The sequence below is a fragment of the Musca domestica genome, unplaced genomic scaffold (assembly GCF_030504385.1).
Source record: "Musca domestica strain aabys unplaced genomic scaffold, Musca_domestica.polishedcontigs.V.1.1 50, whole genome shotgun sequence".
NCBI classification, from domain to species: Eukaryota; Metazoa; Arthropoda; class Insecta; order Diptera; family Muscidae; genus Musca; species Musca domestica.
This window is the reverse complement of record NW_026712347.1, coordinates 4,560,429-4,573,973: the sequence shown is the minus strand read 5'-3', so window position 1 is coordinate 4,573,973 and position 13,545 is coordinate 4,560,429. Positions and strand designations below refer to the sequence as shown.

The 13,545-nt window shown below is 36.2% G+C and overlaps 1 protein-coding gene and 1 non-coding gene across 3 annotated transcripts in view; one reads left to right on the top strand and one right to left on the bottom strand.

The window, feature by feature from the left end:
- LOC101889302 (neurogenic protein mastermind) overlaps positions 1–13,545 on the top strand; it is a 425,563-nt gene that overhangs the window by 132,491 nt on the left and 279,527 nt on the right. The window lies entirely within an intron of this gene.
- TRNAT-UGU (transfer RNA threonine (anticodon UGU)) lies at positions 6,961–7,032 on the bottom strand. Its single transcript has one exon. It is a non-coding gene; the product is annotated as a tRNA-Thr (tRNA).

The following is a 13,545-nucleotide window of genomic DNA, read 5'->3' as shown; positions in this document are numbered from 1 at the left end:
CCGATCTTACATACTAGCTTCTAGATTCAATTCGGTCGAAAGTGCCAAATTCCATCCAATTTGGACAAATATTAGACGTTTGGTGCACAATAAAAGGTAAATCGGACGATGTTATATATGGGAGCTATATCCAAATCTGAACCGATCTCGATAAAATTTAGCAAAGGTATTTCTGAGCTGCATTTGATATATTTCCCCAAATATTGTTGTTACAGAGTGCATATTACGGCTGCGGAGGACAAAAATATGAAATCGGATGAACAATATATATGGGAACTATCTGAAACGATTTCGATCAAATTTGGCAGAAGGAGTGAGCCAATATATCCCATCTTCGCAGTAGATCTTATATAAGAAGATATGTGAAATATGAAGAGCCTAACGCTTATTTCGGATTTTATAATCGTTTTCGTTATGCAAAACCTTGAGCCTTTGTGGTGGAGGTACCAGAAGGAATGGTCCGATCATAACAATCTTTAAAACAGATCTTGTGTTGATGGAAATATTGAGATATACCAAGTCGGAATGCAATCGGATGTTAATTTCGCGTTTATGAGCTTCATGGATACTCAAAATATTTATTCTTTGTGGGGGATGGTCCGATCCCTCCCATCTTTATAACAGATACTGTGTTGTTGGAAATATTGAGATATACCAAGTATATCCCATCTTCACAGCAGATCTTGTGTTAGTAGAAGCAATGGGATGTGTGAAATGTGAAGAGAACCGGAAGCTTGTTTCTGATTTTATAACCGTTTTGGTTATTTAAAACTTTGACCCATTGTGGGGGAGGTACCAGAAAAAATGGTGCGATCTCTACCTTCTTTATAGCAAATCTTGTGTTGATAGAAATATTGAGACCTGCCAAGTCTAAATGGAATCGGATGTTAATTTCGCGTTTTATGAGTTTCATGGTTATTGAAAATGTTGACCCTGTTGTGGGGGAGGTAGCAGAAGGAGTGGACCGATATATTCCATCTTCACACCAGACCTTGGGCTCGTAAAAATATTGGGATGTGTGTAATTTGAAGACAATCAAATGCTTATTTCGGATTTTATAACCGTTTTGAGTATTCAAAATTTTGACCATTTGTGGGGGAGGTACTTGATGGAGTGGACCGATATCGTCCATTTTCGCTCCAGACCTAGAACTGATGCAAATATTAGGATTTGCAAGTTGGAGCAAAATCGGATTATCCTTTCGCTTTCTGTGCAGTTAATTATTTTATAAGAGTTATAATTATTCAAAATTCTTACCCTTTGTGGAGGAGGTACTTCATGAAGTGGACTTAAATTGTCCATTTTCGCATCTTACCTAGCACTGATGTTAATATTAGGATTTTTAAAGTTGGAGCAAAATCGAATTATCCTCTTTCCTTGTGTGCAGTAAAATATTTTTTGAAAATTTCGACCTTTTGTGGGGGAGCTACCGGAAGGGGTGCACCGATATTGCCGGAATCGATTTAAGTTTGACAAAAATATTACGACGTACCAAGTTTGGACCGAATCGGATACACCTTTCGAGAGTTATCGTGCGCACCAGCCAGCCAGACAGACGGACGGACATCGCTAGATCGACTCCAAATGTTCTGAAACGGATTTGGTCCAAAGGGACCTAGGATCTAAAACCGTTATTTCGACAAGGCACGTTTTGACCTATCAAATGAAATATACCCTCTGTAGCCATATGGCTGAGGGTATAAAAACACATTTTGAAATTAAACATTTAAAATTTTTATGTTTTTTTTTTAAGGTCTATAGCAGGGTCTATAGCATTTATACATTAATTAAATTTGTGTTTATGGGATTTAACTGAATAAACTATTTTTATTTAGATATTCGATAACAAATAAATAGCAAATAAAAAATTGAAATAATAATAATTTAAATCCTCAAAATCCGGAATATCGGGAGATTCTGGACGGACCTGACCCATTTTCCGATATGACCTGCAAAATTTTCAAAATTTTAGTTTTTCATCTCAACACGTTCGAACGGTAGGCTTGTGACCATTGACAGACGGACAAACGCTGATCAAGAATAAATATCTCTGTATACAAGGTAATAAGGAGTCACAATTGGCATGACAACGTTAATATACCCTTATATTGTGGTGGAGGATATTAAAAGTCCATTTCACAAATCATTTTTCAATTTTGGTCCATTTACGAAGAAGTCAGGCGATGACTTAAGTCTGTTATTCTCATGCGCAATTTTGTATGCATTTTGTTCTATGATTTCTCTTCGAGTGTAATTATGCTGACAACTCCGTTTCTAGTTTGCCTTTTGTGTGGCTTGCTACCTACTTACCAACATTGATAAATTGTTGTTGTGCCTTAACATACATTATGTATAATCTCTATAATTTTTAACCCATATTGCCGAACTCGAATGAGGTGGATGAGATGAATGTTGGTTGGTTATTCGCCATCGACTGACTGACTCTCTCTATGACATGGGAGTCTATGTCATCCATGATCCTTCTTGTGCTGAGCTCCTGTTACGAGACGTTGTTTAGGTTTGTTCGTACGTGCAAAGCAAGCAGCAGAGGTCGCTGTAACGAACAACTGTCATAATCGCTTTTATTGTTTGGTGGTTACTTTCAACAAACACAACTGCAGCCATTGTGCCAGGAATTGTTGCGATGTATGACGGATAGATTGGATGGGCGGTCGATAGGTAATGGAGTTGGTGGTGAATAAAAAGAAGGATAAAGAAGAATTACTTCTAATGTCTTTACAGCCAGTAAGTAGTTTGGTTGGTGCCGGAAAGTATAATCGGTAAATGACACATTACTAAAATTTCAGTCGGATTGGTAAAAATTTACTACTACCCATACCAATATACTTTTAAGGGTGTGTCGAGTATGACCTAAAGTCTGCCTAACAACGACATTCGCGCATTTTTTGGCTCTTTATAAATGTTTTCTTTAACAAAGACAACCCCCAGTCTTTTGCCTCCATATATTCGCGAAGGAATATTTATGGTCCAAAACATTCTGAGTTCATGTGGTTTGTTTTGCCACCAGATTCAGTTAATTTACTAAGCCCTCCAACATACTACCGTGTCCTTCCGTTAGTATCTCCTGGAAAGAAGCACCTTTGACCCCGCAAAGTATACATGTACATTTTTATACCCTCCACCATACTATGGTGTCATTCCGTTTGTAAGCCCTCTAAATATTCATATTAGACCCAACAAAGTATATATTCTTGATCAGAATAGCAAAGTCCGTCTGTCGGGTGTAATCACGCTATTTTCCGAACGAGTTAACGTAGAAGGCTAAAATTTTGAACACATGTGTATTATGCCAGTAGGCGGGTTAAGTTCGTAAATGTTCCAAGTCGGTCCACGTTTTCGTATAGCCCCCATATAACGATACCTCCCGATATTCAGAATTTTGATGATTTTAGCGACATAATTTACCAAAATAGTTTCAAATTTCGTATTTGAAGATCTGAATGGGTGCTACAACCTATGACATATTTAGGCCCACGACTTCGTATAACCTCTATGTAACGGTACCTCCCAATATTCGATATTTTGATGATATTAGCGACATTATTAACCAGAATTGTTTCAAATTTCGTATTTGATGTTCGGAATCGATACTACAGCATATGACAAAAAAATTGTGATCCCACCCATATATCGGTTTTCATTTCAGCGATATTATTCGACGGATTATTTTTTTTTGTTGAAGTTTTTAAGTTTTTTCCAAATGGTGGAGGGTATTAAAGGTTGGTCTGGCCGAACTTAGCTGCCTTTTTACTTGTTATTCCCTCCACCATAGTATGGATGGTATATTAAGTTTGTCATTCCTCGAAATATACATTTTAGACCCCACAAAGTATATATATTCTTGATCATCGTAATGACGATTTAGCGATGTCCGTCCGTCTGTGGAAATCACCCTAGCTTCCGAACGAAATGAAGAAGGTTGATTAAATTTTTAATTTATATAATGTCTGCAGGACTTGGAATTGAAAATGGGTCATGTAGGACCACGTTTTGGCATAGGTCCCATATAACGGTACCTCCCGATATTGGGTATTTTGATGATTTTAGCTTGAGCACTTATTAAGGTCTATTGCAACCATGGCTTTGAAAATTAATGTGGTCTGCTTGAGTACTTATTAGAGTATCCGATCGATTAATCGGAGAATCTTTTTCGAATAATTTTTTCGATTAAGAAAAAATAGTACATTTCGAATAATGAATAATCGTTCAATTTAAACCGATTAATCGATCTAAGATATTTTAAATAAATTCCTTATTATACCCTCAGCCATATGGCAACAGAGGGTATATATCATTTGATACGGCCAAAACGTGCCTAGTCGAAATAACGGGTTTAGACCATAGGTCTCTTTGGACCAAATCCGTTTCAGAACATTTGGAGTCGATCTAGCGATGCCCGTCCGTCCGTCCGTCCGTCTGTCTGTCTGTCTGGCTGGCTGGTGCGCACGATAACTCTCGAAGGGAGTATCCGATTTGGTTCAAATTGGCTACAACGTAGTATTTTTGTCAAACTTAGATCGAGTTCTGAGATGGGCAATATCGGTCCACTCCTTCTGGTACCTCCCCCACAAAAGGTCGAAATTTTCAAAAAATATATTTTTTGCACAGGAAGAGAAAGGATAATCCGAATTTGCTCCAACTGTGCAAATCCTAATATTTGCGTCAGTGCTAGGGCAGGTGTGGAAATGGACAATATCGGCCCACTCCATCAAGTACCTCCCCCACAAATGGTGAATAATTACAACTCTCATAAAATGTTATGTAAGAGTCCGATTGTCTTCAAATTTCACACATCCCAATATTTATATTAACCCAAGGTCTGGTGTTAAGATGAACAATATCGGTCCACTCCTTCTGGTACCTCCCCCACAAAAGGTCGATCGGAACATTTCTTCAAAATTTTGAAAAACAAAACTCTCAAAGAAAGCGAAATAAGAATCCAACTCTCTTCAAATTTCACACACACAAACATTTTTGCTAACACAAGATTTGTTGTGAAGACATTGGCTGAGGGTATACATCTGTCGGCAAAACCGACCGATACTTTTTTACTTGTTTTTTATATAAATATAATACCGAGGCTGATAGGCCTGCTTGAGTACTTATTAAGGTCTTTTGCAACCGAAGCTTTGAATATCCCTGTTGTCATACGTATTGGATATTCAGTAGACGTAGCCTTGCACTTTTCCATAGGTCCAGCTTGAGTACTTATCAAGGTTTGAATGTGTTCGGTATAGCTTATTCCTCGGGACTAAATCCTGCTTCCCTGTCCCGTATCTCGAGTACTTATTCAGGTCTCGATCCGATTTCAATTCCGGACCGAAGATAAGCAGGATAAATTACACTTACCATAGAATAAGTACAGTATAAGTTCCTACAACAATAGCATGTAATATCAAACGACAATCACTATCTTTCTCTCTCAGTCGCAAAAGATAATAAAAAATTATCTACGAACCCTTGGAGACCGTCCAGTTACTCTAACCCAAGGTGAGAAAGTCTGTTGTTACACTTCTTGTGGTCAGAAATCTGCCCTTCTAACTCTATTGTAAATAGTTATCCTCCTAGCCTGCTTGTTCTACGGGGAGAAAGAAAATCTAGGTGTTCCCAGCGGATTAATATTAACAAAGAGATACGGCCTTTTCAGGGCTATGACTAAGACATCGTTCAAGAATTATATTTAAAACACCGAAAATCCGAGGGATACGAATTCTTCAAAGGTCAAACTTAGATCATCGAGTATAAGGGACACCAAAACTTCAAGGGTTATCCCTAAAATACCGAGAACCCACGAAATACGAACTCTTCAAGGTCTTCGAATTCACTTGCACTATTCTGACTCACCTAGTTTGGAAAAAACTGCTTCTCCTGGACTTTCCTCCTCAGTTTTATAACCACACGCACTTGTCACCGTTGCGAACCTGCTCACACATTTTTTTCTCAATGGGTCCCATTCCATGCAGATAATTGGCTCTTTACATTCACATTTTCGTATCCTTGTTTATTATTTTTAGGTACAACACAATTATTTCGGTATTTTAAAGGTTTCATTCACAATTGCCAGATTGATTACCCACAATTAAAATTTTCGAGTTTTGGCATTGGTCCGCTATTTGCTATAGCTACTTCAGGATTTTTCGGTAATTTTAATATATTTTTGTACGGAAAAGTGTGTTTTTACACGTTGGGCGCCAACCCGTAAATACTTTCGAAATGCATTTTTCCCTACGTCGCTGTACAGGAAAATAGACTTTTAAAGTTCGGTAAATAATCGATTTTCATATCTAGATGTCCAGTTCGAAAATTCACATAACCGGGTTTGTTTACCATAAAGAAATAAATAATACTGCTCATATGCATCAGAGCTATCTTTACCAAAGAATTTTTTTTTTAACATTTTTGACACAAGATCCCTAAGTTTGACACCTGAAGAGACTTACACTTTATGTATCGGTTGAATAATATTGATAATGACCAAAAAATCTGGGGTGTCTCCTATATGACAATGTATCTGTGCCAACATAGGACATTTTTGCTAGATTGTCTTCTAATCGAAACACAGAAACCTAGGCAGTACTGCATTTTGAGATCATTTTAAGGGGAGGAGGCTTTTGGTATAACCAGAAGCAATAAAAATAACTTCTCCATGTAAAATATAAAAAGTAATCTATTCGGAAGGGGCCCGGGCCTCGAAACGAACCCTATATGACAAATTGTAGCTCATTGTATAAGGAAATTTGACGTTCCAAAATCTAAACCCATTATTAAGACCCACCAATTAAGATGTCAATATCGAATTGTAGCCTGTAAAGTGTGGATAGGACCTTTAAACACATATAACTGCTGGATTGGTCTCTATAATAATTATTAAATATAAATTAATTATAAGTATCAAAATTCTCTTTATATATAAAATTAATGAATGGTTTACAATTCCATTGCCTCCTGTGAGGATTGAACTCACGACCCCTGGTTTACAAGACCAGTGCTCTGCCACTGAGCTAAAGAGGCTGTTGTGACTCTAGCTTGCGCTACATTAAAATTCTACTATTTTTTGTAATTAACTAAAAGAGAAACTCAAATGTTGACCTATTTTTCACAGACATGTACAGATAAGAATACATTCGATTGATATCGAAATATTATTTACTTTTCATTTGAACGGTTAAAGATAAATTATGGAATGTGCTACACCATTAACCTATTAAACCGTACTACTTGAAGGCGTGAGATGCAGACACCAGACATACAAGGTACATTTCAAAATTAAACTTTTTTGTTCCTCCACAAAAAGCGTGTATATATTCTCACCTTCAGCTTCTGCCTTCTTTGATGTCCAAAAATATTGATTAAATTCATATTATACAATAAATATTTATTTTGTTATTACAAATTTATACATATGCCACTTTTGAATCTATTTGTTTTTTTTTTTTTTTTGGAAATTATGAATTCCTCGCAATTAAACTTTCAGCAAAGGAAGATTTAAAGAATTTTTTTTTTTTTTTTGATTGGCATAAGTCATCCTCTGGCTTCTTCGTTAAAGACTACCTATGCCAGCCAAAAAACCTTTTATGTACTTTACCCATAAAGGTGATAAGACATAAGCAAGTTGATATCGTAACATGGCTCTTAATGCCAAATTATAAAGGAAAACGACTGCAGAGTTCGCATGCGACTCTGACATCCCTTTATAATTTGTCACTTAATATACCATGCAACGATGCCAAGTTGGTTATGGTGAGATCACATAGAATAAGTTTCTTACTGTCTTAAGTCATCGGCTTATTACTTCGTAAAAGAAGAAAGCTTTGTTCCTTTACGGAAAAGCCAGCCAATGAATTAAAGGCGAGGGTACAAAAGCAGCATGGCATCATGGCTAGGCATATTAATGTCAAATTATAAGGAGAAACGACGACAGGATTCGAATGCGGCTCTGGCATCCTTTTATGATATGTCACAAAATATGCCATTCGAAGACTTCAAGCTGCTTATGTACCATCGCCTTAATTCAGTAAAAAGTCTTACATGTATTTGAACCTTATTCCTCAGATTTAAATTTCAATAGTGCAAAAACTATTAAGTTTATGAACCACTTGTTGTAAAAAGTAGTCCTCTTGTCGGACGTTGTTCGGTATTATAGACCTTAATGACTATGACTTTGTTCCACAACCTGCAAGAATGTAAAAATTTTATTACGATAAACAATTTTTTCTTATGATATCGAATAAATTCTAAAACTAGTAGATCCTTCCTGGTTCTGGAGCAGAATATGAAAACTGTCTGCAATCAAATAGAATGAGGAATATTTTAGTAGAACATTTCGTCGCAATAACTCAAAAGTGTCATGAGACCACATATTTAGACATTCAAATATATTGCAAAAAAAAAAGACAAATATGGTCCTCAAAGACCAGAAATCGACATATTCATGTCGATGTAGTGTAAAAAAAATATTGAAAACTCCCAGTAGATTTTGAAAGTTTAACAAGTTAAAGAGCAGTATGTTTGGCCGGGCCGAACTTTGAATACCCTCCACGATTTGGAACGAATTTGGAAATTTTACAAAAAATAAAGTCCGTAAAAAAATTCTGTTGAAATTTTAAAAATACCGAATATAGCCGTTATATTGGGGTCTATACGACGTTTACCTACATAGGCCTTGTTTGTCATAAGCCATTACCATATTCAAATTCGAAACTTGAAATAAACGGTGAATAATGTAGCTAAAATTATCAAAATGTCGTATATATGGAGGTACCGTTATATCGGAGCTGTGCGAAGACCTGGACCAGCATAGACAATTTTCTGTCACAGCCTATAGCATCCATTACGAACGTCAAATACGACAACTCAAAAAATTTCGGTGGTTGTTGTACCTACCGAATATAGAGAGGTACTGATATATGGGGACTATACGAAGACCTGTACCCGCATAGACAATATGAAAACGTGGACCTACATGGCCCATTTTCGAACTTAACCTGCCTACTGGAAAAATATAGGGGTTATACGAAGACGTGGACCTGCACAGACAATTTTCTGTCATAGGCTGTAGTATCCATTATGAATCTTAAATACCGAATTTGAAACAATTCCGGTGAATAATGACGCTAAAATCATCAAAATACCGAATGTCGGGAAGTACTTATATATGGGGGCTATATGAAAACGTGGACCTACATGGCCCATTTACCTACTGGAAAAATAAACACGTGTGCAAATTTTTAGCCTTCTATCTCAATTCGTTCGAAAAATAGCGTGATTACAACAGACAGACGGACATGGCTAAATCGACTTAGAATTTTACGCTGATCAAGAATATATATACTTTGTTGGGTCTGACATGAGTATTTCGAGGAGTTACAAACGGAATGACAAAATTAATATACCCTCCATAGTATGGTGGAGGGTATAAAAATAGAATACACGTGTATTGGCGTTTTTTTCGCAAAGAAACGTTTTTGAAATTTTCGGATTATAGTTCCTTGGAATCCTTGCATTTTAGGTTTATGGTGTCTTCGACAACATAACTATTAACGAAACGGGGCATTACAATCACCAAAGGGATCTTTTTGGTCCTTTTCTCAACAAATGGTAAAAAACTTCGTTGAAACGAGGTTGAACCAAGTCTAAATATTCTACAAAATTATCTTCTAGAAATTTAACTATAGCTCCTAGAAGACGCCCAAGGTCTCAAGCCAGAAATTAATGTTTATTAAAATTAATATTATTATTTTGGGGTTAAAGCCGCATTTTATGTGAATTTATGCTAAAATCCCCAACAAATCGTCATTTTAGAAGAATAACATCAAAGAAAAAATATTTTTCATCAAATTTCACCATAAGTCACTAAAGAAAAGAAATCTCTAATTCCATTGCATATTAAAAAGTCCAAAAAAATTCCGTAATTTTTTCCTTGGAATTTTTTCCTCTTTGTATTCCAGGAATTGTTTTATTATAATATTTTCTACGGAATTTGTGCGCATTTCTCATCATGAAGACGTCGATCTGGTTGAATTCTATAGGGTTATAGATGTTCCTGTTTGTCGGTTGACGGTAAATTCCATTGTCATCAATTGTTGGCCTCACTAAAAACGATGCCAAGACCCTTCTTTCCCATATCCTTATGTCCTCATTCCTAAACACGATGCTAAGACCCTTCTTTCCCATATGCTTATTCTTTCCATTTGAGCCGAGTGGCAAAGGAATACATTATTATTATATGCCAGATAAGTAGATAAGCTTCCAGCAGGCGTAATTCTCCTTTTTAGTTCCACGTGACGGCAGAAGTCGAAAATACTGTGCAGGTTGGTCACCAACATTGATTGTAGGGATGTATCTCCGGAAGTATTTTGCCTTGCCTTTTTTGTGACTTACTTGGATGTCAACAATATTGACCAATATAATCCTCGAGTAGAGAATTTTCCCCACTCAATTTAGATTATCGTGTTGTAAACATTCAAAACACCTCTACTTTCTAAATCTCCTGGGGTATTCTTGTGATAATTGAAAAAATTAAATTTTGTAACAGTGTCATAAATTTGTTGATTTCAATACTAGTTTCTTACCTACTTCCAGATATCATAGTTACAGGAGACAGACAGCTAAAAAAACATTTTTATTTTTCTATAACTTCCAAAAATCAAAATTTAGCTGCCAAAACTTTTTTAATAATTAAGGCATATTTGAGATTTTTATTTATTTTCTGTACCTAAATTGAATGTACACAATGAAATTCCTTTGAAGAATATACAGTACCTCCAAGCTAAACTCGTACAGCAAAAGAAAATGGTTTTTTACATTTTATTAGTACACTATGTAAGTAATTTTAAAAGCCAAAAAATAACATTTTAATTCATTTAAAGTAAAAAAAAATAAATAAATATTAAAAGAGATCATATTTCAATGCCAAAGCAAAACTCGTACACTTCGTATTCATTAAAGTATTTCTTGACATTACTCTTTTTTTTACTTTTTTACCATTTGTAGCCTATTTGGCATACTTTTAACAAGTTTTTCGCAAAAGCTAGGTTGATTTTTTTGCCATACTTCCAACAAAGCTTTCTTCAGATCTTCTTTGCAAGATATGGTATGCTGGCGGATTTTTACATCGAGATAGCTCTAGAATTCTCTATGGGGTTTATATCTAAACTCTGGGCTGGTATATCCATCACGTTGGGACAATTATATGGCAGTCATGACCGCACTCTATAAGCCTTGTGTTTCGGATCTTGATAAAAATACTAATCTTCGCCAATGCCGAGCTTTTCCTTACACAGTGGCAAACTTTCTTTCAAAATGTTAAGGTACATAGTCTGAAAATGAACCCAACACCATTACTGAGCCACCACGGTGCTTCACTGTCGGCTTCATATTTTTGGCAAGGTGCGCTTCATTTGAGCCACAACCGTGCTTCACTGTAGGCTTCATATTTTTTGGCAAGGAGCGCTTCATTTGCCTTTCTCCATACATAAGGTCTGCCATCTGAACCAAAAAGGTTGAATTTGCTCTCGTCCGTGAACAGCACATTTTTCCAAAATGAAAAATTTTTTGATATGTGCCCCTTGGCAAATCGCAATCTTACTTCTTGATTTCGCTTGCTGATTAGAGGTTCGTCTTATGCAGTATATTTCTTATTGTTTCCAAATCCTTTTCAGCAATTTTTGCGAGCTTCGGTGCACTGAAAAATTGATCCTTTTTGATCTGCCGAAAAAATATAATATTTAGACTTATTTTCTACACATCCATCTGTTTTGAACCGTTTTATGATGCACTGAACTGTAGATCGGCTTATATTCAACAGTGGTTTGTCCTCGTTGTGTTCCCATTTTTTGTACCCTCCGCCATACTATGGAGGGTATATTAACTTTGTCATTCCGTTTGTAACTCCTCGAAATACTCATGTCAGACCCAACAAAGTATATATATTCTTGATCAGCATAAAATTCTAAGTCGATTTAGCGACTTTGCCGTCTGTCTGCTGTAATCACACTATCTTTCGAACGAATTTAGGTAGGAGGCTGTTTATTTTTCCAGTAGGCAGGTTAAGTTCGTAAATGGGCCATGTATAGCCCTCATATAACGGTACCTCTTGATATTCGGTATTTTGATGATTTTAGCGACATTATTAAACGGAATTATTTCGAATTTGGTATTTGAAGTTCGTAATGAACACTACAGCCTAGTACAGAAAATTGTATGTGCAGGTTCACGTCTTCGTATAGCCTCCATATAATGGTGCCTCCCTATATTCGTTATTTTGATGATTTTAGCGACATTATTAAGCGGAATTGTTTCAAATTTGGTATTTGAAGTTCGTAATGGATACTACAGTCTGTGACAGAAAATTGTCTATGCAGGTCCAGGTCTTCGTATAGGCCCCATATATCGGTACCCCCATATATTCGGTATTTTGACGATTTTAGGTACAATACCCACCGAAATTGTTTGAGATGTCGTATTTGAAGTTTGTAATGGATGCTACATCCTGTGACAGAAAATTTTCTACATCCTGTGACAGAAAATTGTCTATTTTTTAAAAATTTCCAAATTCGTTCCAAATGGTGGAGGATTTTCAAAGTTCGTATCGGCCGAACTTACTGCTTTTTAGCTTGTTATTTTTTTCTAAATATTTACGTAAGTAAATTACACAACACCTGGAAATGTGTGATAAATTAGCTTTTAGGGTCTTCCCCAAATACATTTTCCAACAATCACGTGAAGTTGGACGCAGTTCGAAACACGGTTGCCGTGAAAGAAAATTGTTTGCTAAGTGTACGAGTTTCGCTTGGAACTACTGTAATTGTTTTAGTTTTCAAATTATTTCTCTAACAAACCAAGTTTTAATGTTGGCCACAGTACGCCTGGGAAGGTTCCGAACCAACCTAATGTTTAATTTAATAATTCCCAAAACAAAACGATGCTATTTACATTAATTTAAGTCAAATATTTATTTAATCCCATTGATTAAGTTATAATTTCCATTCAAATGAATGCCCATAATCGATTTTGAATTATTAATCCATTTTAGATAATTGTTGTTAATTTATGGCCTTTCTTTGTTCGCCACTCAACTCATTGGTGGTGCTGCTGGCTGTGGTGCGCTGTCGTTGTTGTTGGCTTCGTTCAACCAGAAAGATCATTGTCTGAATTTCTCCACCACTCTCGTTGGAGATGAACGAAATCCTTTGTGCCTCCTTACGCGGCACTCTCCTCTTTAATTGTTTATCATTTCAAGCCGTTAATTCGGCTCTCAATTAAAATAAATTAACAAATGTAATGTGTTCTTTTCTTACCCTCTTTCGCGCTCTCTCTCTCTCTCTCTTACTCTTTGGACCGCTCTTTGGAAAAATACAACAATTTGTTTGAAAACAGCCACTCTGCTGATATGTTGATGATCTCTTTTGTTGTTATGTTCAGTCGAGTTTGTTTATCTGTCTGTCTGTCAGTTTGTCTGCTGTTTTGTAACCCGTTGTTGGTTGGTTGGTTTGAAATTAAATTTCGTCTGGTGTTACCTTGCGT